We start from the raw sequence: 24349 nt of genomic DNA, 5'->3' as shown, positions 1-24349 counted from the left end.
GCAGGACGTGTCTTTAGGGGTGTAGCTGAGAAACCTCCACCTGGGGAGGGGGGGGAGGCTCGTTCGCGCCGCCTCTCCCTTCCAGTGCACCCCACGCCGTCTCCTGGCGCAGGTATATGTGATGGTTGGACCAGGGCACCGCAGGACGTGTCTTTAGGTCAAACCCTTAACTATGGCACCCAACATCCAGGACTTATGACATTTGTGGAAGGCTGTGACATCGAAGCATCTCAGGGACCAAGCATATGCAGAGTCCTTTCTACAGCCTCTGCGTTCCTTCTTACCTAGTTATGGTTTTTTCACTGCCACTCCAGGCTTTTAGTCTGTGGATGGCAAACTATGAACCTACACTCACCTATGAAAATCTTACTATTGATGCTTGACTGAGGACAAGGAGATCAGTGAAGCGCTGGGGTGTAGCTGAGAAACCTCCACCTGGGGAGGTGGGGGAGGCTCGTTCGCGCCGCCTCTCCCTTCCAGTGCACCCCACGCCGTCTCCTGGCGGAGATGTTGCAGCAGGCTGCCATGTAAATAGTTATTTAATTAAACGTTTTACCATGTTACTTTGTTGGTGTGTTGTATATATTTATAATATTTGCATAGGGTTTCTCGTTATTTTGGGCGGGGTGGGCGGCGGAGCAAATTCACTGAAAAAACCATAGGTTATAGACCATATATAGTTAAATATCTCAAGTCCTTCTGTGAACTCGATGGAGATACAGGTCGTCGATCAGAAAATGTGCTGGCCACCTCTAATGGTAATAGCGTGGCCAGGGCTTTTGTCGATGCCTCTGCAAATTGCACAGGGTGCACTTGTTTGACATGCCGCACCATGGTATGTATGGAAAAGGAATATTTTTTTGTTGGATTTCCTCTTGAGAGAAACGAGTCACATATCGTGCAGGTTACTTTTGGTGCATTTACTTTCTTTTGATCTTCAGGATAAGTGAAAAATTGCCAGATGAAAGATTCTTTTTTTCTTCTTAAAGGTAGTCGATCATTTTGGAAGTGTTGTTTTCATGTTGCAGCAGGCTGGCATGTAAATAGTTATTTAATAAAACGTTTTACTCTGTTACTTTGCTGGTGTGTTGTATTTATTTATAATATTTGCATAGGGTTTGTCGTTATTTTGGGCGGGGTGGGCGGCGGCGCCGAGCTATGTTGCAGCCATCATGGCGTCGAGCTCGGTTTCTCTCACTAGTTTCATATTTCTCATGAGGGGTTGTTCCAAATGTTTCTATTTTAGCGAGGTCAAAAAGAGATCCTATCAGTGGCCTACTGATTTTGCTCTATTCTTTTTGTTTTCTCTAACGATTTTTAAGTTAAAGTTTGCTAGTACGATACAGCGGCTAGTCCGCATTTTATATATATGTCTTTTTTATTAGGGGTGTCCTCCGGTGGAGTCGGACGATCTACCTCTAATAAACGGTAAGTGTTCCTCTGAAGGAATGCGTCTTGAAAGTGGCTGACTGTAATGTATGATATTTCACTCAGTGACTTTCAGGCCCAGGTTGTATGTTTTTTCAACGAACTCCGTTGTAACGCATGCCTTTACCACGCATGCGTGGTAAAGGCAGGCATTCCGTGTTACAATGGAATGCTATTTACACGCCTATCTTTTTCCACGTATTTTAGTGTGGTGACGTCATTAGTCAAAAAAAAACCGGCCTTTTCCTTCCTCTCAGATGTCGATTGCCTGCACATCACGTCTAATGGTGAGTGTTTTTGGGGGGGGGGGAAGCCCCCCCAAACCCCCCTTTTTTTATATGTACCCTTTACCATACATGCCTTTACTACGTACCTCGTAGTAAAAGTATGCGTGGTAAAGGCTGTCGTTGTAACCACGCATGCGTTGTAATGCATGCGTGGTTAAAGTTTTCGTTGAAACGGCCTCGTTGTAGTGGTCGTTTCCCTTCAGGCCCATGCTGTTTCAAAACTGTGCATGTGCTTGAAGCAGGCGTAGGTATTGACGCAGCATAGAAACTACTAAGAACCAATTGGAAGTGTTGTTTTCAAGTCACATGACTTCACATGCGCGTCTCAGGACGTGTACGCGGTGATAGTATCTAGTCACGTACGCCATTTGGAAGTAGCGGTCTAATTCAACGAAGTTTCAAAACGTGAAAAGGAGTAAATTCAAACATATCCGGATTTAATATATCTTTTGAGCTCGATTCAAGCATACAATTGTTAAAGTATAAAACCTTTTATATATTTTTTTGAAAATAGCAAGGTGTGTACATTCGGTCACACACGAAAGTTTAAAAAGACATTCGGCTCCATTTAATGAAAATTTTCATAATAATAAAAAAGAAGCCTAGGTTTAGTGTCTTTGACGTAGTATAAGTTCTTTGATGGGTCTATGAAGAAATTCAATAAGTTCAGATTGCAAAGTTTTCACGAAATATATAGGTGGGTGCGCGCACACGGTCGCGCACGAAAGCCTGGAAATGCGCTATCCATTTTATTGAGAACTGTTGCCGAGAGTGCGCACACCGGGTCGTGCACGAAAGTTTAGAAAGGCTATTTTTATTTACAGACAAATTTTAATGCGTTGAAAAAAAGGCAAGGTACAGACTTTCTAATTCTGTATCGCTTTACAAGGAGTCTCTATGCAACTTGAACAGTGAAGAAAACGGCTTGTTTCCGAAAAGAATATTGCCAGAACTTTATTGACAAAAGCATAGGTTGTATACACGAGATATTTCTGAATTAGCATTTTAAAAACCAATGAAATTCACTGAAAAAACCATAGGTTTTACACACGTTATAGTTAGGAAGTAGCATTTACAAAACCTATGAAATTCACTGAAAAAACCATAGGTTTGACACCAGTTATAGTTAGCTGGAAATTTTACTGATATAAAACCAATGAAATTCCACGTTATAGTTAGTTGGACTCACTATAACTTGCGCGTGTAATGCACTGCTGATGACGTCACATATTACATCACTCATGACATCACTGATGACACCATCCTTGTGACACAGTGACAGACCTCCTTTAACTGTAATCTAACCCTTGAAACGCATATTCAATAATAGAAACTAAAGTTTTCAAAAAAATGGAGATACACATACCAGTTACAACAACCAATTCAATAATTTCACCATCTATATACACATGCACTAATTCACCAACAGTTCTATATAGTCACTCATACATATATTCACTAATCATATGTAGTGATACACCTACACATCCTGTTACACACCGACAGTCATCCAAAAGTTATTCACACACATACTCACACATGCAAATAAACTATTGAACATCCATTTATTTGCATAAACAGCTATACACACACTACCACTTTACTTCTAAGGAAACTTACACATACTTACTCTCTTAAAAAATCACTTATAGAAACACATACTAATTTAAACAGGAACTCTTACAATACCTCACTCTCACATATACTCACTCATATACATCAATATTCACATATACTACATTAAAACATATGTAGTTACTGATAAAGACACTAATAGGAGAGTCATTCACTCACTAACACAGACATATACACACTCATCCACACATACAGTCCTCTTCAAAACACATACAAACAGAGACTCAGTCATTCTTGCATCTATGTACTAAGTAATACCCCCACCAAACCATGCAAACAATCATACTGATACTAAGAAAAACATCTAATAACCTATATACATACACATGTACCTACTCATCAACCCATGGAGCCACTTATACACAAAGTGAAACACTAATACATATATTTAAATATTTAAGCATTACTCAGTAATATATGTATTCACTAAGATATTCAATAATATATACAAATATAACACATATTTATTTTTCAGAAAGACACACATTCACTGGATGGTGTCATCAGTGATGTCATGAGTGATGTAATATGTGACGTCATCAGCAGTGCATTACACGCGCAAGTTATAGTGAGTCCAACTAACTATAACGTGGAATTTCATTGGTTTTATATCAGTAAAATTTCCAGCTAACTATAACTGGTGTCAAACCTATGGTTTTTTCAGTGAATTTCATAGGTTTTGTAAATGCTACTTCCTAACTATAACGTGTGTAAAACCTATGGTTTTTTCAGTGAATATATATATATATATATATTACCTACTGGCGGTCGCCAGTAGGTATATATAGTTAGGATTTTTTCTCTATGGGATTTTTGAAAATTCTATGTCTAATAACTTTGGCGTTTGTGGACGGAATTGGCTGAAATTTTCAGGAAAATGGAACATTTTGTTTCTGAGCAGCCCCTGAAAATTTGGGGGGGTTTCGTCAAGGGGGGGCCGAGAAAAAAGGGGGGTCCCAAAACGTGTTTTTAACATTGAGTTTTCCATAGGGCGGTTGGCCTCACTTTTAGCCCGAACGGCTGAATGGATTTGCACGAAACTTGGCAAAATTGTAGGGACTGGTAGCCCGATGTGCCTTTGCTAGGTCTCAATATATGTGCTCCAGTGGATTTTGAGAAATTAACGTTCAAAAAAAGATATATATCTGTAACAGCGGACCAGGCAGCGCTCCAGTTCGCGTACTTTTCGCGTTACGGAGCTTTGTGAAGCGAAGCTGATTGGTTCTCCGGCGTCTGTAAACATTCCAAACAGTCCGTAGCGGCCGCCATCTTGTCTCTCGGTAGGATCGAGAGACAAGAGGAGGCCAAAGCGAAGGGGCAAATGACCATAAGGGGGCATAGTAGATCCTCACTGACCTCTTAGGTTTGATGTACCATTTTGCCAAGTTTGGTGTAATTCCGTTCAGCCATTCAGGCTGTAGACGTATCTAAATGTCCTATGGAAAATTGCATGGGGAAAACACATTTGAAAGTGTTGAAATTTAGAACCAATTAAAATGTTACTTTGGTTTTGTATTTGTGTGTGATGAAAGTTAATTGGTTATGTATATATCAAAAATGAGAGGAAACCACAGCCATTTTGTGATACTACTGTCTGAGGTACATTTGTGAGGAATTTTTGGTGCTCAATTTCTGGTGTTTGATTTACACAGTACTAACACTTCTCCTACTTTCAACAAGCATTTACAATGCAATGGTTTTGCCTTTGTTAAGGTTCCACCAGGTCCACCATGGTGCGGCTCTGAGCCCCAAGCAGAGCAGCAGCAGGGCCCAGCAGAGCAGGGCGGGGGGCAGCAGGGGCTCGCAGAGGTGTTTCCTGGGGCAGCCGCCCAGGTCCACCATGGTGTGGCTCCGAGCCCCAAGCCTCTGGTGGTGGTGCTGCTGCGCTCGGTAGCCCATGTAACTTACCGGGCACTCTGGCGGGGGCTCCTTGCGATGGCGGCAATCTCCTGGGTACTTCTCCGGTCTCCCTCTTCGGCATGGGAGACCGGCAACGTCCTCCGCTTCTCCCGGGGCTCCCTCCAGGCCACTGGAGCCCCGCGTGGACCGCCATACTTCTTCTCCTGGGCCGCCGTCCTGGCGGGGGCTCCTTGCGACAGCGGCAATCTCCTGGGCACTTCTCCGGTCTCCCTCTTCAGCATGGGAGACCGGCAACGTCCTCCGCTTCTCCCGGGGCTCCCTCCAGGCCACGGGAGCCCCGCGTGGGCCGCCATACTTCTTCTCCTGGGCTGCCGTCTTCCTTCTTCCCCCGGGCGGGGGCGGGCACTTCCGGCCGGCCGCGCTAGGATTGGCCGGCCGGCTAGTCACTTCCGGGTCGCCGCGGGCAGCGCGGCGGCCCGTCTCTAGCTCAGGCAGGCGGGCGGCGAAGTTTCCCGATGGATGCGCCGCTCTCAGGGCGAGCCTCCGATGGTGGCGAAGCTGCGGCCAATCGCAGCACGGCTCCAGCGATGACGCGGCGGCTCGAGAACCACTCCTAGCGCGGCGGGACTGAGGGGGCTCGACCGCCTCAGCCAATGGGAGGGCAGCTCCTTCGTTCTTGCTCTCCGCGGCCCCGGCGAGGTCCTCATGTTATTCTCGGCCCCAGGCAGCGGCGGCAATCAGGGAGGCAGCGTTTGAACCGTAGTAGGAGGCGGCAGAGCGCTCGGGGTGCCACTAGTGCCTTACCAGATTCGGGGGCGTTCCCGGCTTTCGGCTGACGTCGCGTGACGTCGGCAAAAGCCAAAGAAACGCGGGAACGCCCCCGAATCTGGTCCGGCATTGACGGACAGGCCCCTCGTCCAATGGCTAGGCTCCATTTATGGAGCCAGCCAATCAATGACGAGGGCCGACCCAAAGCCACACTACAGATCTCATCAGGATTTCGCCTGCGCGAAAAAGATGCGCAGAGCGCATCTTTTCGCCAGGCAAAACCTAAAAAGGTGAGTTGTTAATTTGTAAGGGGAACTATGTTGTACACTTTAAGATAATTTGAAAAATGTTTTCTGTTATTCATTTTCAGTCCTTCTGTTATACTAAATACTTGATAAAGTTAGTTTTATATTATGTATTACTAAAAACGATAAATGAAAGTGATTATTTTTTTCTGCAATTTACAGCAAGAAATTTCAAAATAAAATGGATCACAATGAAGAGACCGTGGCAATTTCTTTTGAATTATCCACTACATTTATTGAAATTGACAGCACCAATAATGAAATATTCTCACAAGGAGGAGATGACTTGAATGATTTTTTTGATCAATCTCTTGACGACGAATTTATCGAATGTTTGGAGACCATAGAGTTACAAGAATCATCATTGCAGACTTTTCATGAGGAGATTTCTGATGAGATGATTGAAGAGGGAATTCCTGATGAGGACATGTTACTAGTTCTTTCAAATTATGAAAATTCAGAAGAATAAATTTATATTTAGAAATCAAAAATTGTTTGAGACATTATTCATTTTTATTTTTAATTTATGAGGTTGTAGCGAAGTGATTGTAGTATAAAAAAAAGACTTATAGTATAGAGTGCAAAAATTGGTTCTTTTTGGAGGGGCAAAAAAAAAAAAAAGTTTTTTTGGTGGGGTGCGCCCGGTTAGCGTAACGGGAAGTGGACTGGGGAGCGTACTACAAGGAAAGAAGAATGATTGACTTTTAACTTATTGTATGTTTATAGACTTGTTTTTCTGCTGAGTGACGTGTCGGCCTATCTCCACGGGATGCAGTCCCTACCATCTCGGCGTTTAAGCCCAGGGGGACCGGTAGTGTGGGAGAGATAACGGGGCATATTATCAAGGGGGTTTATCTCCGCTTTTTTGGCTTTAAAAGCCAAGAAAGCGGAGATAAAATTATCTCCGTATTACGTAGCTGTCGCTAACACCAGTTAGCGACCGCTAGTAGGAGATAGCGACCATCTTGGGCTCCACTTTGCATGTCAGTGATATTTATCACTAATGACATGCAAAGTGGGCATGCCAAGATGTTAGCGACTGGAAACAGTCGCTAACATCGCTATCTCCTATTACCAACTTTTGGAGATATTCGCGCTAAGCGCGAATATCTCCAAAAAGTAACACCTGTCCTGAGCAGTTCTTAGCCATGTCATCCAATGGGAGGTGGATAACATGGCTAAGAGCATTAGCTCGGTAATGCATGAATATCGCGGACTTTTCAGCGATATTAATGCATTGCGGCCGTTTTTTATGGCATTTGCGATAAACCTTGATAATAGCAAGGTTTATCTGCGATAATTTCTGACGATGCTTAGCGGTAAAAAATTCGTTGCTAAGCATCGTTAGGGATAAATATCGCTTAACTTTGGTAATATGGCCCAACGTCTGTTAACGTTCGATTCGAAGGAAATGAGGAAGTGTTGAAAAACATTGTCTGCGCCATCTTGCCTTTTTTCAAATGCCACACTTTTGTCGTGCACGGCAGCCATTTTAGATGCCTTGACCAGACCCACTCTCTGCACGCTGTCGATCCGCAGCATGGCTCCCCACCCTCGCAAGCATCTTCCCCAGGCACTGGTCACCCCCGCTCTCTGTCTTATGCATGGGCAATAAACCTCCCCCCATCTGCGCTGCTCTTCCCTGAGAATCACACCCTGTGCCCGCCCGACACCTCCCTTTCGCCCTATTCACTACCGCACCCTCTGACACTCCTCTTCCTCTGTGTCCGATTGTCCAGGCCGGTCCCAGGCTATCAGCTAGCCCTGCAGATGTAGTTTATGGCCCCAGCTGTAAAGAATCACCCCTCTTCAAAGGAGTTATAGTAGATCAAGGCCCACACCCGATGAGATCCGTCACACCACACGCGTTCCTACTATCTGAAAACCATCCTGTATTGTGATTGGGGAGGGGACCGAGCCTGAAGCGGAAGATTCCAGGGATGACTCTTTGTACATCAAAGTTTTTACAATTATGTGTCACATTAAAAATATATAGCACTCCAACAAAGTAGTAGGAATATAAAACTTTAATAACTTATAAATATATACAACAAAACAAAAACAGTAAAAACATTTAAACAATGAAGAGACCGTGGTAATTTCTTTTGAATTATCCACTACATTTATTGAAATTGACAGCACCAATAATGAAATATTCTCACAAGGAGGAGATGACTTGAATGATTTTTTTGATCAATCTCTTGATGGCGAATTTATCGAATGTTTGGAGACCATAGAGTTACAAGAATCATCATTGCAGACTTTTCATGAGGAGATTCCTGATGAGATGATTGAAGAGGAAATTCCTGATGAGGACATGTTACTAGTTCTTTCAAATTATGAAAATTCAGAAGATGTTGCCTGGGTGCCGCACTGATTTGGGTATCCGGCGTGGGGCGTCCCGGGGGTGGGTCGTCAGTAGCGGTCTGTTGTGCGAATAGTTCCAAGGCAGCAGAACGCGCTGAAATCTGGATGGCACCAAGGTGATGTCCAGTAAGTTGCCGCCCACCAAATAACGGCGTGGGGCACCGCGGGGGGGGGAGGCAGTCCAAAGTTCCGTTAAAAGGGCAAAGGAAAGGATCGGTGGTTTGAACCATCAGTCAAAAAGGGGAGGGGGTGCAACAATTTTTCCTACCGGGTCACACTGTGCTTTCACCGGAACTGAGGTCTGCAGGATTCTAGTCATTCAAACTGAGGCTGGCGCCAGCATGGGAGCGCCGACGTCCCGCGGCTACAGTTTCGTCACTCCACGGGCGATCATGGCAGTCATTCCCCATCGGGGGTGTCTGCGGGGGTCGGGGACTCCCGCGGCTCCTCTAGAATCTTCAAGGTCGTGGAGGACTACGGTGGTGGAGTCAACCAGTGACCGGGCCATTTCTTTATGCTGGGCCCGCTCTTGCCAGGTCGACCGCCATTTTGAGAGTTCGGTAGCTACCGGCGATCGCGGGGTCAAATGAGCGGACGGGCTCCACCCTGCCGGGCGAGACGTTGCAGCATCGCCACAGTGGAAGAACCCTTTTCCGGGCGCCTGGAGCGCTGAGGGTGCAGCTGGGAAGCCTCCACCTGGGGAGGCGGGAGAGGCCTGTTCGCACCGTCTCTCCCACCCAGTGCACCCCACGGCGTCTCGCTTGACATTTGTTATGGCCGGACCAGGCGATGAGGACGAGGGGGGGGGGGGTCGGAGGCATGTGCAAGACATCCCCCCCCAGTGTTGTCGCAGCCATTATAAAAGAAAGAAGAAATGTCCCGTCCGTCTTTGGGCCGGACCTCCGGTGGATGGCGGCCGGACGCCCTTTGCTCTGGCCCCATGAACGGGTTCCTTGGCTCATCCGGTGGGGCAGGCCTTGGCGTGTGGTGCCTCTCCTGGGCCTTTCGTGCAGTGGCCTCTCCACTCCCAGGCCCTCCATGGATGCTGGCCCAGACTGGGAGAGAGAGGGTCTAACCTGCAATTCTCCAGGGTTACCACCACCGCGGCCGGATCCCGTCGGCCTCGGCCTCTGGTTGATGATGGCCGGAGTGGGAGAGAGAGGGGAGGGTCGAGGACACAGACATTCCCCCCCCTTGCAACTCTCCAGGGTGGTCGTAGCAATCCCCCTGGACGGGTGCCATTGGCCTCGGCCTTTCCTCCGGCTACACCCTACGTGATGATCTTCTGCCGACGGTTGGCAGCAGGACCCGCCTTATATGTGTTGCTTCCGGCTGGGCGTAGCCGGAAACCTGTTGCACTTTGGAAGTTTCCAGAATGGGGCGGATGTCTGCTGACTTGTATCTTTCCCAGTTTGCCGTTATTTGGCCGTGGCAGGCGGTGGGACAGACACGTTTTGGGGCAGTGAGGGGCGATGAAGCCTCGTTGCCTTGTGGCCGTTGCAATGTCACACTTGGTTTCTCTTACAGTTTTCAGGTTTTTTATTACGGGCTTACTTCTAACGTTTCTTGTTTGTAGGACAATAATAGGTTTTATCATTACGTATTGTTATCGTTTCTTTGTTTGTTATTTAATAAAAAGTTCATCAGTGGCCTACTGATTTTCGTTTTCCTATTCCTTTCTTTCCAGGTTGTTTCATGCTAAAGTTTCTGTTAACAGGATACAGTGATCACTTCGTTATTATTGCATATGTCCTTTTCACTAGGGGTGCTCTCTGGTCGGGCCAGATGACCTATCTCTAGTAAATGGTCCGGGTGAAACAGGTGCATCAATCAGTGGGGAGTAGATAGGCATGACAGATTACAACGGGGGACAAAGGTCCGCATTACCTACCCTTTCACTACTTGCAAAGATTTTCCTACGTTTATTTGCAAACAGGGAATACCTCCAAAAAGAACCAATTCCCAAACAGTCAATGTTCGGGCAAACAATCAATCAATGAGGAACGAAATAGGCACGATGTGTTAAAGGTTTGCGTTACCTACCCTTCACTATCTGCAAAGGGAGAGAGAATATTCCTATTCTTCCCCGTTTGCAGGCAGAGAAGATCCTTAAGAGAACCAACTTCGAACAATTCAATGCTCGATTCAATCAATCAATCAATGGGGAGAAAAATAGGTATGACGGATTACAATGGGGACAAAAGTCTGCATTTACCTATCCTTCACTATCTGCAAAGACTAAACAGAGTATGGCGATTCTGTGCTTGTTTGCAAATGCTTGGATAACAATCAATCAAATGGAGAGAGAAGCAGGCACGACGGATTACAACGAGGGCAAAGGCCTGCGTTAACTAACCTTCACTATCTGGAAAGAGAGAGTACTCCTAATAGAAATGAGGGGGGGGGGCAGCATTGAAAGCAGATCAGTGTGCATAAACACGAAAATGTTTTTTCTTACCACGTACTTGACAATCGACAGCTTATGATATTTTCTATTAAAAAACCATTGAAATTCACTGAAAAAACCATAGGTTATAGACCATATATAGTTAGGAATTAGCATTTACAAAACCTTGAAAATTCACTGAAAAAACCATAGGTTATAGACCATATATAGTTAGGAATTAGCATTTAAAAAACCTTATTTTACTCACACAAAACCATTGAAATTCCATATATAGTTAGTAGTACTAACTATATATCGCGCACCCGCAATCCACTGCTGATGATGTCACATATTACATCATTCATGACATGGTCAGTGACATCACTGATGACATCACTGATGACATCTCAAATGACATCACTGATGACATCACTGATGGCATCTCAAATGACATCACTGATGACATCACTGATGACATCTCAAATGGCATCACTGATGACAACATCTAGTGACTGTGTATTTCTGTAAAGTTAAAATATGTCTTACATATTGAAGAATGAGTGGATGTAGAAGTGTCTGGATGAAGGATTTAGTAGGTGCATGCCTGACTGTATGAGTGAGTGGTTAAATGTGTCTCACTGAGTGCATGGGTTAGTGACGAACTGTCTTAATTTGTGCATCATTATGTTTGTTGTTCTGTAAACTGCTGCATGTGTTGATCAGTAGCTATATGAGTAAGTATATGGGTTATTGATTGGTTGCTCAAGTATTTGTATGGGAGACTGAGTGTGTGTGTGGGTGGCTGGGAGGTGTATGACTCTGTGCATAGATGTGTGAGCAGTTGATTCACTAGATTTATGGGTTCAAAAGTGCATGTGGAAACAGCTGTATGGGTGGTTGACTGTGTGCATGAGTGCATTGGTGAGTGAATGGATATCTCAGTGCTACATGTCAAAGTAAGTACATATGTAAAACACAGTACATGTGAGAATTGGCATATATAAATAACTGTGCATAAGAGTCAGTGAATGTGTGAGTGGCTGTATGGATCATTGTGAACTTGTATCAGGGATTGTAAAAGAGAGTAAATTTGTGTTAGTATATGTTTGAATAAGTAAGGTGTGTATAACTGTATAGTTGAGGAAATTGAGGTGTGATTGATTCTTTGCATGACTGACTAGGTGTGTAAGTAACTCCATGGATGAGTGACAGTCTGTGAGTGTCTGTTTACACTGAGTGTATCTAAGGTTATATTAGAGTCTGAAGAGGTTCATCGTATTATCACATGAATGATGTCATCAGTGATGTGATCAGTAATGTCAAATGAGATGTCATCAGTGATGTCATTTGAGATGTCATCAGTGATGTCATCAGTGATGTCATTTGAGATGTCATCAGTGATGTCATCAGTGATGTCATTTGAGATGTCATCAGTGATGTCATCAGTGATGTCATTTGAGATGTCATCAGTGATGTCACTGACCATGTCATGAATGATGTAATATGTGACATCATCAGCAGTGGATTGCGGGTGCGCGATATATAGTTAGTACTACTAACTATATATGGAATTTCAATGGTTTTGTGTGAGTAAAATAAGGTTTTTTAAATGCTAATTCCTAACTATATATGGTCTATAACCTATGGTTTTTTCAGTGAATATATATATATGTATATATATTCACTGAAAAAAACATAGGTTTCAGGGGCGTTATAGTTAGTTGGACATTTCACTCATACAAAACCAGAGAAATTCCCCCGTTATAGTTAGTTCAGCTAACTATAACTCGCACCCCCGCAATGCACTGCTGATGATGTCACATATTACATCACTCATGACATGGTCAGTGATATCACTCATGACATCACTGATGACCTCTCAAATTACATCACTAATGACATCATCCAGGGAATGTGTGTTTTTGTCAAATTTAAATATGTTTGATATATGTATATGTCGAGGTCGATGGAAGAATAAGTGGGTATATAAGTGTTTAAATGCATGATTTTGTTTGTGTGAAACTGATTGTACAACGGACTGATTAAGTGTATCTTAGTGAATACATTGGTTAGTGAGTAATCTTTAAATGTGTAAATATCTGTATCAGTCTCTCATTTTGTGTAAAAGTGGCAGCATGGGTTGGTGAGTTGCTACATGAGTGTCTATATGGGTTATTAGTTGTTTTTTTGAGTATCGATATGAGTGTCTGTGTAGTCCGTTAGGGGTATTACTTTGTACATAGATGCATGAATGAGTGAGTCACTGTTTGTATGTGTTGAAGACAGCATGCGTGCAGGACTGTATGGGTGGATGAGTGTGTGTATGGGTGTGTTGGTGAGAAAATGACTGTCTCAGTAGTGTCTTTATGAGTAACTATATATGTTTTAAACTCGTATATGTGAGTATTGGTATATGTAAGTGAGTATATATGAGAGTGAGAGATTGGAAGAGTACCTGTATAAATGAGTATGCGTTTATATGAGTGATTGTTTAAGAGAGTAAGTATGTGTTAGTTTCTGTAGAAGTAAGGGCGGTGTTGTGTGTATAACTGTATATGCAAGTAAATGGATGTTTTTTTTTTTTCAAAACAGATTTTATTGACAGATCACATATGTAACCACAGATCTCTGTATCCCAGAGGTATCTGCGAGATATCAATATATTTGTACAATAACGCAATCCGTCATACCTTTCGTAATCAAACAATGGGAACAATCACAGTGAACAAGTCCCCCCACCCGACCCCCCGAACCCTCCCCCAACTAGCCCCCCTCCCACCCCACCCAGATCCCTCCCCCCGCACGGCATTCGATCGTTCACGGCACTCTCGCACATCCATCCAATCGGCGAGCTCAATCATATGTCCGGATCCCGCTCTATCGCGGCTCTAGCCAAAGACCCCTGTATTCAGCCCACCTCTTCCATATCTTGTAGTGTTTACTGGGGCAACCACGGGCCAGAAATATGGGCCTCTCCATCCCCATATAGAAGTCGAGGCCTCTTTCCCAAACAAGATCCTTCCAGGCCCTAGCTATGTCGCGCTTGGCTATCGTTAGTCCCAAGAGTAGCAAATGTCTTTTGTACAGGTTGCCCCCCACTCCCTCCAGCACATGTAGCAGACCCAAGCGTGGCGTGCGCGGGAGCACCCAGCCCAGCGCCTCATCCAGACCATTCCAGACCCCACGCCAGAACCTATCCAGGCGTCCACAACTCCACACTGTATGAAGGAAAGTGCCCTCCTCGCTCCCACATCGGGTACACTCCGGGGATGCAATGAGTCCTGCCCTCCACAACCTCTGCCGCGTATAGTACACTCTGGAAGTATTTGAATTGAATCAGCCGGAAGCGGATCGAGATGGCCGCGCCTCTAGAACTCGCCAACGCCTCGTTCCAATCCTCCTCCTCTAGCGGCCCAACGTCCTCCTCCCATTTCTCCTCAAGGGAGCATAAGTCAGAGGAGCAATGTATGATCAGAGATTGATAAATGCGGGAAATCTTTTTAGTATCCAGCTCCCCCATAAAGACTCGGGCTTCTAAAGGGCTAAACTCAGGGAGGGACATCAGACCCACCAGGTCCGGAGCCAGGGCATGTCGAAATTGTAAGGAGCGGAAAAACTGCGTATGGGGCATGTCATATTCCACTCGCAGCTCCTGGAACGTTTTAAGCATCGTCCCGGCCATGACATCCCCCAACCTAGAGATGCCGATGGCATCCCATCCCGAAAATCCCGCCAAGGAAGCCAGGCCTGGGAGGCGGCCATTGCGCCAGAGGGGAGTCTCGGTCAAGGTTCGCCACCATCCCATCCGCCTCAACGCACGCCTCCAAACGTCGAACACAACCCGTGTCACCGCCGGGAAGACCCCGCGTATCTTTGGCGCATATAGCAGCGTGTGTAACGTGTGTTGTTCCATTGGTAAGCTCTCCAGCGAATAGGCTGGGTCTCCCCTGTCCCCATACCACCAATTATTCAGGACTAGGAGATTGGACGCCTGGTAATAGGAGAGAACGTCTGAGGTCGCCAGCCCCCCTCCGTATGTGGAACGAAAGCACGTGCGAGCGCCACCCTGACAGAGCCGCCCCCCCCAGAGGAACTGTCCCAGGACCGTGTTTACTCGCTGAAACCATGAGGGTTGGATCGGGTATGGATGATTCTGTAATTGATATAACAGCCTGGGCAGGGCCACCATCTTGAATATGGCCGACCTGCCATATATGGTCAGCGGCATACGGGACCACACCTTAATGTCTGCCTGGGTCCGTTCCCAGACGGGCACCACATTGCGCTCCCAAGCAATAGCTGGGATCTCGGTCAGGAACACCCCTAGATATTTAATTCCTCCTGCGGCCTTCTGGAGCTCTGCAGCCCAGTCTCCGATCGGTGGACCCCTTCCCAGCACCCAAAGAGTAGATTTACGTGGGTTCATGTATAATCCCGATGTCTCACCAAAGATATGTAGGATGCGCATGAGGCGGGGCCCGGACCTATTGAGGTCCGGGAGAAAAGACAGAACATCGTCCGCATAGAGTGCTATACGGTCAGCCAGGTCGCCAGTCCACTCAAAGCCCTTCATCTGCGCGTCAATTCGGACCCAGGCGGCTAGGGGTTCCATGGCTAGGGCGAATAAGTAGGGCAAGAGGGGGCAACCCTGTCTGGTGCCCCTCCGGATAGGGAAGGTCGATGACACCGCCCCCGCTACCCGAACCGAGGCTGTAAGGTCGGTATAAAGCAGCTTCACATATGACAAGAATACCGGCCCCAAATTCAGCCGCGGCAGTAGTGAGAAGAGGTACGTCCAGCTGAGTGAGTCGAACGCTCTGTCCATATCCGCCAAGACTAGCGCCGCCTGCACCCCGGATGACTGAATCGCCGTGACCGTGACGTTGGCCCGCCGAATATTGTGCCGCGTAGCCCGTTTGGGCATAAAGCCGGCTTGGTCCGGATGTATGAGATCGGAGATGTATGGCAACAATCTATTGGCCAGAGCCTTAGCCAAGACTTTGGCCTCCACATTTAATAAGGAGATCGGACGATACGATGCGTATTGCTCGGGAGGTCGACCGGGTTTGTGAAAGACCACCACCTCAGCATGTCTCCAGTCTTGGGGCATGTAGCCCAGTTCCCGGGCCTCCTCCACCACTGCTCTGTACTGGGTTCCCAGCTGAAGATGAAACTTCTTAAAGAATTCGCTGGGGAAGCCGTTGGGGCCGGGGACCTTCCCCGTGTTTAGTTCCCCAAGAGCGGTTCCCAGCTCGTCCTCCGTCAATGGTCTGTCCAGGCAATCGCGGGCTTCGTCTGAGAGCGCCCGCGGAGGTAGATTCACTACAAACTTGTCAATCAAGTCCTCACCAATGCTTTCGTGCGGGGAGTATAGGTCGGCATAATAAGTCGCAAAGCCTTCCGAAAGTGACATGGGATCGGTTATCAGGGTGCCAGACCCATCTAGGATTCTCGGAGGGGTCTGGGTTTGGAACTGGCCCTGGCACAACCTATGCAACATCGCCCCACTGGTATACCCTGCTGCGGGTTGCCAGCCACATCTGCCGCGCCTCATCGAGTAGCAATGAAGCGTAGGACTGTTGCGCTAACAGCAGTTGCTCCAGCGCCCTGTCTTCCCCTCCTGAACCACTACGCCGCTCTAAATCCCGTATGGTGGCTTCCGCTTGATCAAGAGTCTCCCTGCGGCGCCTCTTGGCTGTCACACACCACGCTATATCTATGCCTCTCAACGTGGGCTTCAGGGTTTTCCCAAAGCCTCGCCTTAGTCGCCACGGTGCCAGTATTCTCAGCCAAATATTGTGCTATGGCTTTTCGCATGTGAGCCTGGTAATCTCCCAACTGTAGGTGCCAAACTGATAGGCGCCAACGAAACTGCTGCCTCCTTCGGTCTAAACTAATAGTAACCGCCACCGGAGAATGATCAGACAGCCCCCGCGACAAAATATCTGTGGCCTCCACCCTACCCTGAGCCGCCATGGGGACGAAGATATAATCCAGCCTAGAGAATGAACGATGAACTGCCGAGAGGAAGGTGTATTCTCGCTGTGTGCCACGTATGTATCTCCATGTGTCCACCCATCCCAGATGCCGGGTCATGTCATGTAATTTGGTATGCCCGGGTGCGACTGTCCCCCCCCCAGGCCTGTACCTGTCGCGCGCCTGGTCCATCACATCATTCCAGTCACCCCCGATGACAACTAACACATTCGGAACTTCCGCCCACACTGCTAATATCTTTTCAACCAAGGACCACTGCGGGGGGGGCATACACGCAACCAAACACTACCTCCTCGTCTCCAAGTGTACCCTGAACAAAGATGTATCTGCCCTGTGGGTCTCGCCAGTGAGTGGAGTGTACATATGATACCCTGCGGTGCACCAGGATGGCCACGCCTCTGGATCCCCTGGCAAAACCGGCGTGAAAAACCTGACTGTAGCCAAAGCGCTGGAGGCATATTGCCTTAGTCCCCAGAAGATGCGTTTCCTGCAGCATGACAATATCCGCCCCCACTCTTTTAGCCTGTTTCAGGACCGCTCCCCTCTTGATCTTGTCCAGCACTCATCTCACATTCCAACTAAGGACCCGGAGTGTGGCCCCAGGCCCAGCGGCCCCTCTATCCAGGGTCGACATCAAGGACCTGTCGCAGCCAGCATTCATGACACTCGCCATCTGTGTGTGCTCCCAGCCACCATCCCGATCGCATCAGAGCCGTGCAGTCCCGCCCCCCCAAGTCAACACCCACCAACTCCTAAGAACTCCCCCCCACTCCCACCCCATACCTCAAAAAACGATGAAGTACCTGTTGCGGTGCAGCGTGGCTTCCGCCTCCAATGTGAGGCCGACAACCCACCCCACCAATGGATCCCCATAACTGTGGTTAACTCGTCCAACATCTACTCCCTCCCACCCTCACCTGAAAGGAACCCCCCCGCCCGTTTACCCCCCCCAATCCACAACCGCCCCTCATGCACTCATTTGGTCTCGCATGTGGCACAAGCACTTCGCTCTCCCCACCAACAAACACCCCAGATGAGCAAGGAATTAAGTCAATCTGTCCGCAATATGGCACCAGGCGCCCTCACGTGCCCTTCTTCTTTTTCTCGGTCGTCCCAGACGCCGTATCCGAAGCAGTACTTGACACAGACCGCTGTCGGGAGCGGGATCTCCAATTGTCCTTACGTCGGCAGGATCTCGTCTGCGCATCATCATGTGAGGAGTCGCAGTCTTGCTCCGGGGGAGTGTGCCCTTTCACCGGTCTAATTTCATCCGTCCATAGAAATACATCCTCCGGGCGATCAAAGAAGTGCGTACGAGATTGAAAGATACCGCTTAGGCGGGCCGGATAGAGGAGTGCATACTGTATCTTCAGATCGCGTAGACGGGCCTTGGCCGCCGTAAAGGACTGGCGCTGCTCTTGCACCAGGCGAGTATAGTCCGGAAAGATCAGGATCGTGTGATTTTCATAACGCAGGGGTTCTTTCGCTCTGGCCTGTTTAAGGATCACATCTCAGTCATGGTAATTGAGAAGCTTCGCAATCACCGGCCGCGGCCTCGCTCCCTCCGGCGGTTTTTGCATCAGGGCCCGGTGTGCCCTTTCTATAACAAAGCACCCGGACAAGGTGTCGGGTGGGATCCAACTTTCAAGCCACCGCGTAAGGAAGCCCTCCATATCCCCTTCTCACAGCCTTCGGGCAGTCCTACAAAGCGGAGGTTGTTGCGCCTGGCGCGTCCTTCTGCGTCCTCCACCCGAAGCGCCAGGCCCTTTTGCGTGGATTCTAGGGCAGCCACTTTGCATTTGAGGGTCACCACATCATCTTCTACTCCAGATATCCGGGTTTCAGCTTCTGTGATGCGGGAGATCGCATTCCGCAAGTCCTGACGAAGAAGCGTAACATCTGATCCCACCGCCCCAATTTTGGCTTCCAACGCGTCCCGGGACTGGGTGATGGCTGCCATATGCCAAGTACACTGGACCCCGTAAAATATTGTCCTTGCTTAGTTCCCTTCTTGTATTGATAGTTTTGCGCGAGAGCCTTCTCGTGGGACTTTGAGGCTACCTACAGTAATCAAAGCTTTACTGAGAGGACCACCCCTTGCCCGCTGATACACATTACGTACAGTTGGCTCTTTCTTTGTTCACCTTTCTCACCACCATTCTTACCAAGACCAGGACCGATACACCTCACTATGGAGGATATCCCAGGTCTTAGTTTCGATGAAGAAACAATCGAAGAGGCAGTAAGATCAGCTCCCTCACTCTTTGGAATGGGTGGAGCAGCTGCCTCTAGTGCTACCACTGAGGATTGGGTCACTCTAACTACCCTTAAAAAAGAGTGGCTTAGGATAACTATACATGGGGAAATGATGATGGAATATCTAAGAGCCAAGATAGCTCCACAGGGTCTCATCGTGAACATCATGCCGAGACTATTCCTTGAAGACGGTCAATTTAAGGTGGACTGGTGTCACGTTTCTTGGAAATGTACCAAAGACCTCCTGTTTCTGATCGTAAAAACGGCTAAAAGATTGGCAGACGCCCTCCTGGTAAAGATCACAGCCATCGAAGCCACTCTTCTAAGCACTATGAAAAAGACTCCTTTCACCACGAAGTTGGCGGAAATCAACCAGGAGATCACTGACAGCCGAGAATATCTCATTCAACAAAAAATGACCAAACTTAAGAAGGACATAGCCAAATTTGACAAGGAAAAGGTATACCCCTATCTTAAAGAGGGGTACAGTAATACCAGAAATGGGTACTCCACTGATGGGAGTTCAGATCATGATAGCCGGAGGGGCTCCTCTGGCAGTGACTCTAGTGAAAACAACAGACCCAACAACCGTGGTAACCAACCTCACCAAGGCTGGAACCAAACGCCGAACAATGGCCAAATGTTCCAAGGACCCCCACAGATGCCACCTCCCTGGCAGTACCCTTTTTACCCTCAAGGACCTCCGCAGTTCTACCCAATCAACCCACCTTTTTTAGGCAGAGGCTGGGGCAGAGGAAGAGGGCGCAAGCGAGGAGGGCGAAAAACTGTCCAGTGGCAAGACCAATCAGCTGCACAGACAGCGGTAGAGACCAGGAGCACAACCAGGGGCAGGAGAGTCTGATTGTGAATTTGTCTAACAGAACTCTAAGTAGTCAGGAAACTAAAATCCTTGAAAAAGGACTAGGCTTTGTGCCCACTCCAATTCCTGACAACTTCACCGAAACTTGTGAAGTTAAGCAACTCTTCAGAAAGGTGCGTCTTCGTTCCTTTTTTGCAGATAAACCAGAACAGGACAAAACAGACACTGGTTTACGTAAGCCATCAACTTTCACACCATCAGATTCGATGGTTCCCCCAGAAATCCTTGCCTTTGAGAAAGCAGTATTGAGGAGTCTAGATAACAGACCTAATAATTCCTCTTACACAAATTTGTCCAAATCTGAAAAACAGGCTGTGGTTGAACTTGGAAATGATACCAGCATAGTGATTAAACAGGCAGACAAGGGTGGGGCTACTGTGATCCAGAATCATGTGGATTACGACACAGAATGCAGACGCCAACTCGCTAACATCTCCCACTATAGACCACTCAATACTGACCCTACCAAGCGACTCATGACCACTATTACCAGCCTTGTACTTGAGGGCGAAACAAACGAGTGGATCTCCAAAAATGAAGCAGCATTCCTAGTCACCACGGACCCGGTAATCCCTTACTTCTACACCCTCCCCAAAATTCACAAGGGTGTCACTCCAGTACCAGGGAGGCCCATAGTCTCCGGCATAGGCTCCCTACTCGAGCCCTTGTCGAAATTCTGCGACTACTTCCTGCAACCAGTGGTAAAGAAAATTCCATCTTTTCTACAGGATACTCGGGATGTCCTTCGACTCATTGAATCCCTAGAGGGGAGGGAAGGTGTGGACCTCCTCCTCACGATGGATGTTGAGGCGCTTTACACCAACATCCCTCAACAGGCCACTCTGGACGGAGTTGAGTCCACTCTACTGTTGGAAGACTGGTCTTCCCCAACACCGGTTTCATTTATCATGGCATGCGCATCCCTGGCTCTGACTGAAAACTTCTTCCAATATGGTTCCCAACTCTACCACCAAATCCAGGGGACCTCGATGGGTTCTACCTTTGCTCCCAGCCTGGCATGCATTTACATGGCTACCTTTGAGGAAAGAGTTATCCAATCTGCACACAATCCTTATCGTGAAAATATCACTTTATGGCGCAGATACATCGACGACATCCTGGTCTTCTGGAAGGGTGATCGTGGTACCTGTGAGGCATTTTGCAGCTGGATCAACCACCAAAATGCATACCTTAAGTTCACGGAAACAATATCAACCACTACCATCCCTTTCCTGGACTTATGCATTAACCTCAGCCCTACCGGCCTGAGCACTACTCTGTTCCGTAAAAGCACTGACAGAAACAGCCTTCTACTATTCCAGAGCCATCACCCACGGGCCCTGCGGGATAACCTACCCTTTGGCCAGTTCCTCCGCATTAGAAGGAACTGCTCGGACAAAATAGATTTCCAAAGGGAGGCCACCCTGCTACAACACAAACTACAAGACAGGGGTTATCCCACCAGACTAATAAAACAGTCACGGAAAAGAGCCTTGAATAACCCTAGGTCAAACCTACTGGAAGAACGCCCCAAAGTCCAAGATGAGTTGATAACGTGTGTGACCTCGTTCACTCCCAACTCAACATTCCTCAAAAAAACTATAAACAAACATTGGTCAATTATCAACTCGGGAGGGTTAGAAATTCCCAAACCCAGATTCGCATTTAAGAGAACTGCTAATCTGAAGGATGCCTTAATACATACCCGCCCGAGACATAACAACAGTGATAACCAGAGGAGATTGTGGGACCTTCCCCCAGTTGTAGGCCACTTTCCCTGTGGAGGATGTGCGGCATGCCCCCAGACATCCCAATGCAAAGAAGTAAGATTGTCTGACACATTTCGGTGGCAACTACGCAAACACACCAACTGTAACAGCACCAAATGTATCTATATGATCACTTGCCCCTGCGGCAAAAATTACATTGGCATGACCATGAGGAACATAAAAGTAAGGATTTTGGAGCACAAGAGCAACATCAGGTGCCATAAAACGCATACCAGACTATACGAACATTTTTCCCAGAACAACCACACGGCAGACAGTCTCACTTGGTTGGTGTTAGAAGCCCACCCAGCCATTTCCAGAAAAGCCTTATTCAGGATTGAACAAAGGTGGGTCCATCGTCTTCGATTGGACCTAGATGGACTGAATGACTCCGTCCCGTGGGTATCTCTAGGAACATGACCCTGTGACCCTACCTCATGTAACGTCCACCACTAGTTACGATATGTTTATAACTGGTTCTTTGGTGTGTGGGGAACGGCTTACAACTCACCACCTGGTCAGTTGGACACTCGCAGTCATCCGCTCTGCTGCCCAGCCTTATAAACAGGTTAGCCATCATCCTACTTTCCTACCCACATCCATTCAAAATCGCCACCACTCTAAGATGGCCGCCATAGCCACCAGACCTTCTCCTAGTAAATCGCGCTTTACATACATGCGCAGTGTTGAGTGGGGGAAGCGACTGGTCCCGGGCAAAACAAGGTCCGATTGAGATTTTAAAACCCTGCGTTGTGGACACTCGCATTTAGCTGTGTCACTGCACAGTCCCTTGAGCGATATAGCCACGAACCTGCTCTCCTCACAACTTGTCACCATTCCAATATGGCAGCCATAGCCAACAGCCCGACCCTTGGATAATCTCCCTCCACACTGCGCATGCGCTGTCCGGGTGGGGCGGCCCCTCAATGGAGAATGACGCCGCGGTAAACAATCTCAGTGGCGCTTAAATACCGTCCGCGCAGAGAGAGCATTACCAGCTGCTCTGCGCCATTACCTAGACGCTGTACGTGGGGTAGGTGACACCGTTTGGACTGCTGACGCCGGAGGTGAGGTTTTTTCTAAGGTAGACGCCATGGTACCACTACGTCTGACCAGGTAAGCTCTTCCGTCAACCCCCTTGATATCCCAGGAGTAATTGACTCCCCGGGTGGCCGTCTCCCGCTGCACCACGGTGCAGCACGCCTAGCTAGTAAGGCGGGGCAGGCGCGGCTACCTTGCCCGACGGCTATGCCGGCTCGCTCTGGCTCTGTGAGGCTGAGTCCGGGGCTCGGCACTGGGACGGCTGGCGCTGGCCTGGATGTCCGCCCTCGCCCCTCTGGTGGGTGTAACCCTGGCCGATTGTGGCGGTGGGAGACACACCGGAGGACTCGCTTGCTAAGGGCTAGTAGGGAGGCTCTCTACCTTACCTCGTTTGACAGGCCATCTGGTTAGTCCACACCTACCTGCCAGCAACTCAAAATACTATTGCTATGAGACCATAAACTGTACACACTACTATTGTCACCTGCAAAATAGGTACTATACCTCCCCAGCCAGTCCCACGGGAGCAGACTGAGGGGTCCACCAGGGATCCGGTTTAGGGTAAGGTTTCCCTGATTATATTCCTCAGACGGTACAGCTTTACACCATGTTGTTTCTTCATGCCTAATCTGACCGACACATGTAATGGCTGGTACTAATCTATCACATCGATGGTTTGCCACTGATAGCAATTTTATGTTCGGTCTTTTAACTAGCACAGTTATTGTGGGTGTGTGTGTGCTCACTATACTTACAGGGTGATAATCTTTATCAATGCAGCTGCTCTGTATTATGTCTGTTCTTATGAACGTTATCTTATTTCCACAGGCTTTGCAAACTGCAGCAGGACTGACTAGCCTGCATCTTGGTATTTCTGACTACAATACGGTCACAGACATACCTGCAAGTTTCAACCCTTCACTTTTGTGTATATATATTTGTCACTAGCATTTTCACAGTGTGGTACGATCTTATTTAGGTCCTGAAGAATTGCCATCAGGCAAGAAACATGTCGACCAATAATTGAGGGTAGCAGTCCAATTGACCCTAGCAGATCTGGGGTCATTGTTTCTCCCCTCCCACACCACCTTCATTTGTTTTTAACCAAGGGAGTCTACTACGAGAATAAATTCTGTATGTGGACTGACTCACCTTTTTTAACTTAACACTCACGTCACGACCACACTCCCCAGGCCCTCTCACACACATGCACCATATGGCGGGAACAAAAGATCTCCGATAAAGAGCCCCGGTTTCGGGAGCCCGTCAGACATTGCAGCGCCAGTCTGACGAGGAGCAGAGCCCATATGATGAAGCATGACACCTAGCTTGCTGGGTGTGTGAGGGTTCTAGTTCCAACTAGGGGATTC

The sequence above is a fragment of the Lissotriton helveticus genome, chromosome 8 (assembly GCF_964261635.1).
Source record: "Lissotriton helveticus chromosome 8, aLisHel1.1, whole genome shotgun sequence".
Lineage (NCBI taxonomy): Eukaryota > Metazoa > Chordata > Amphibia > Caudata > Salamandridae > Lissotriton > Lissotriton helveticus.
Note: the sequence above shows the minus strand (reverse complement) of the source record.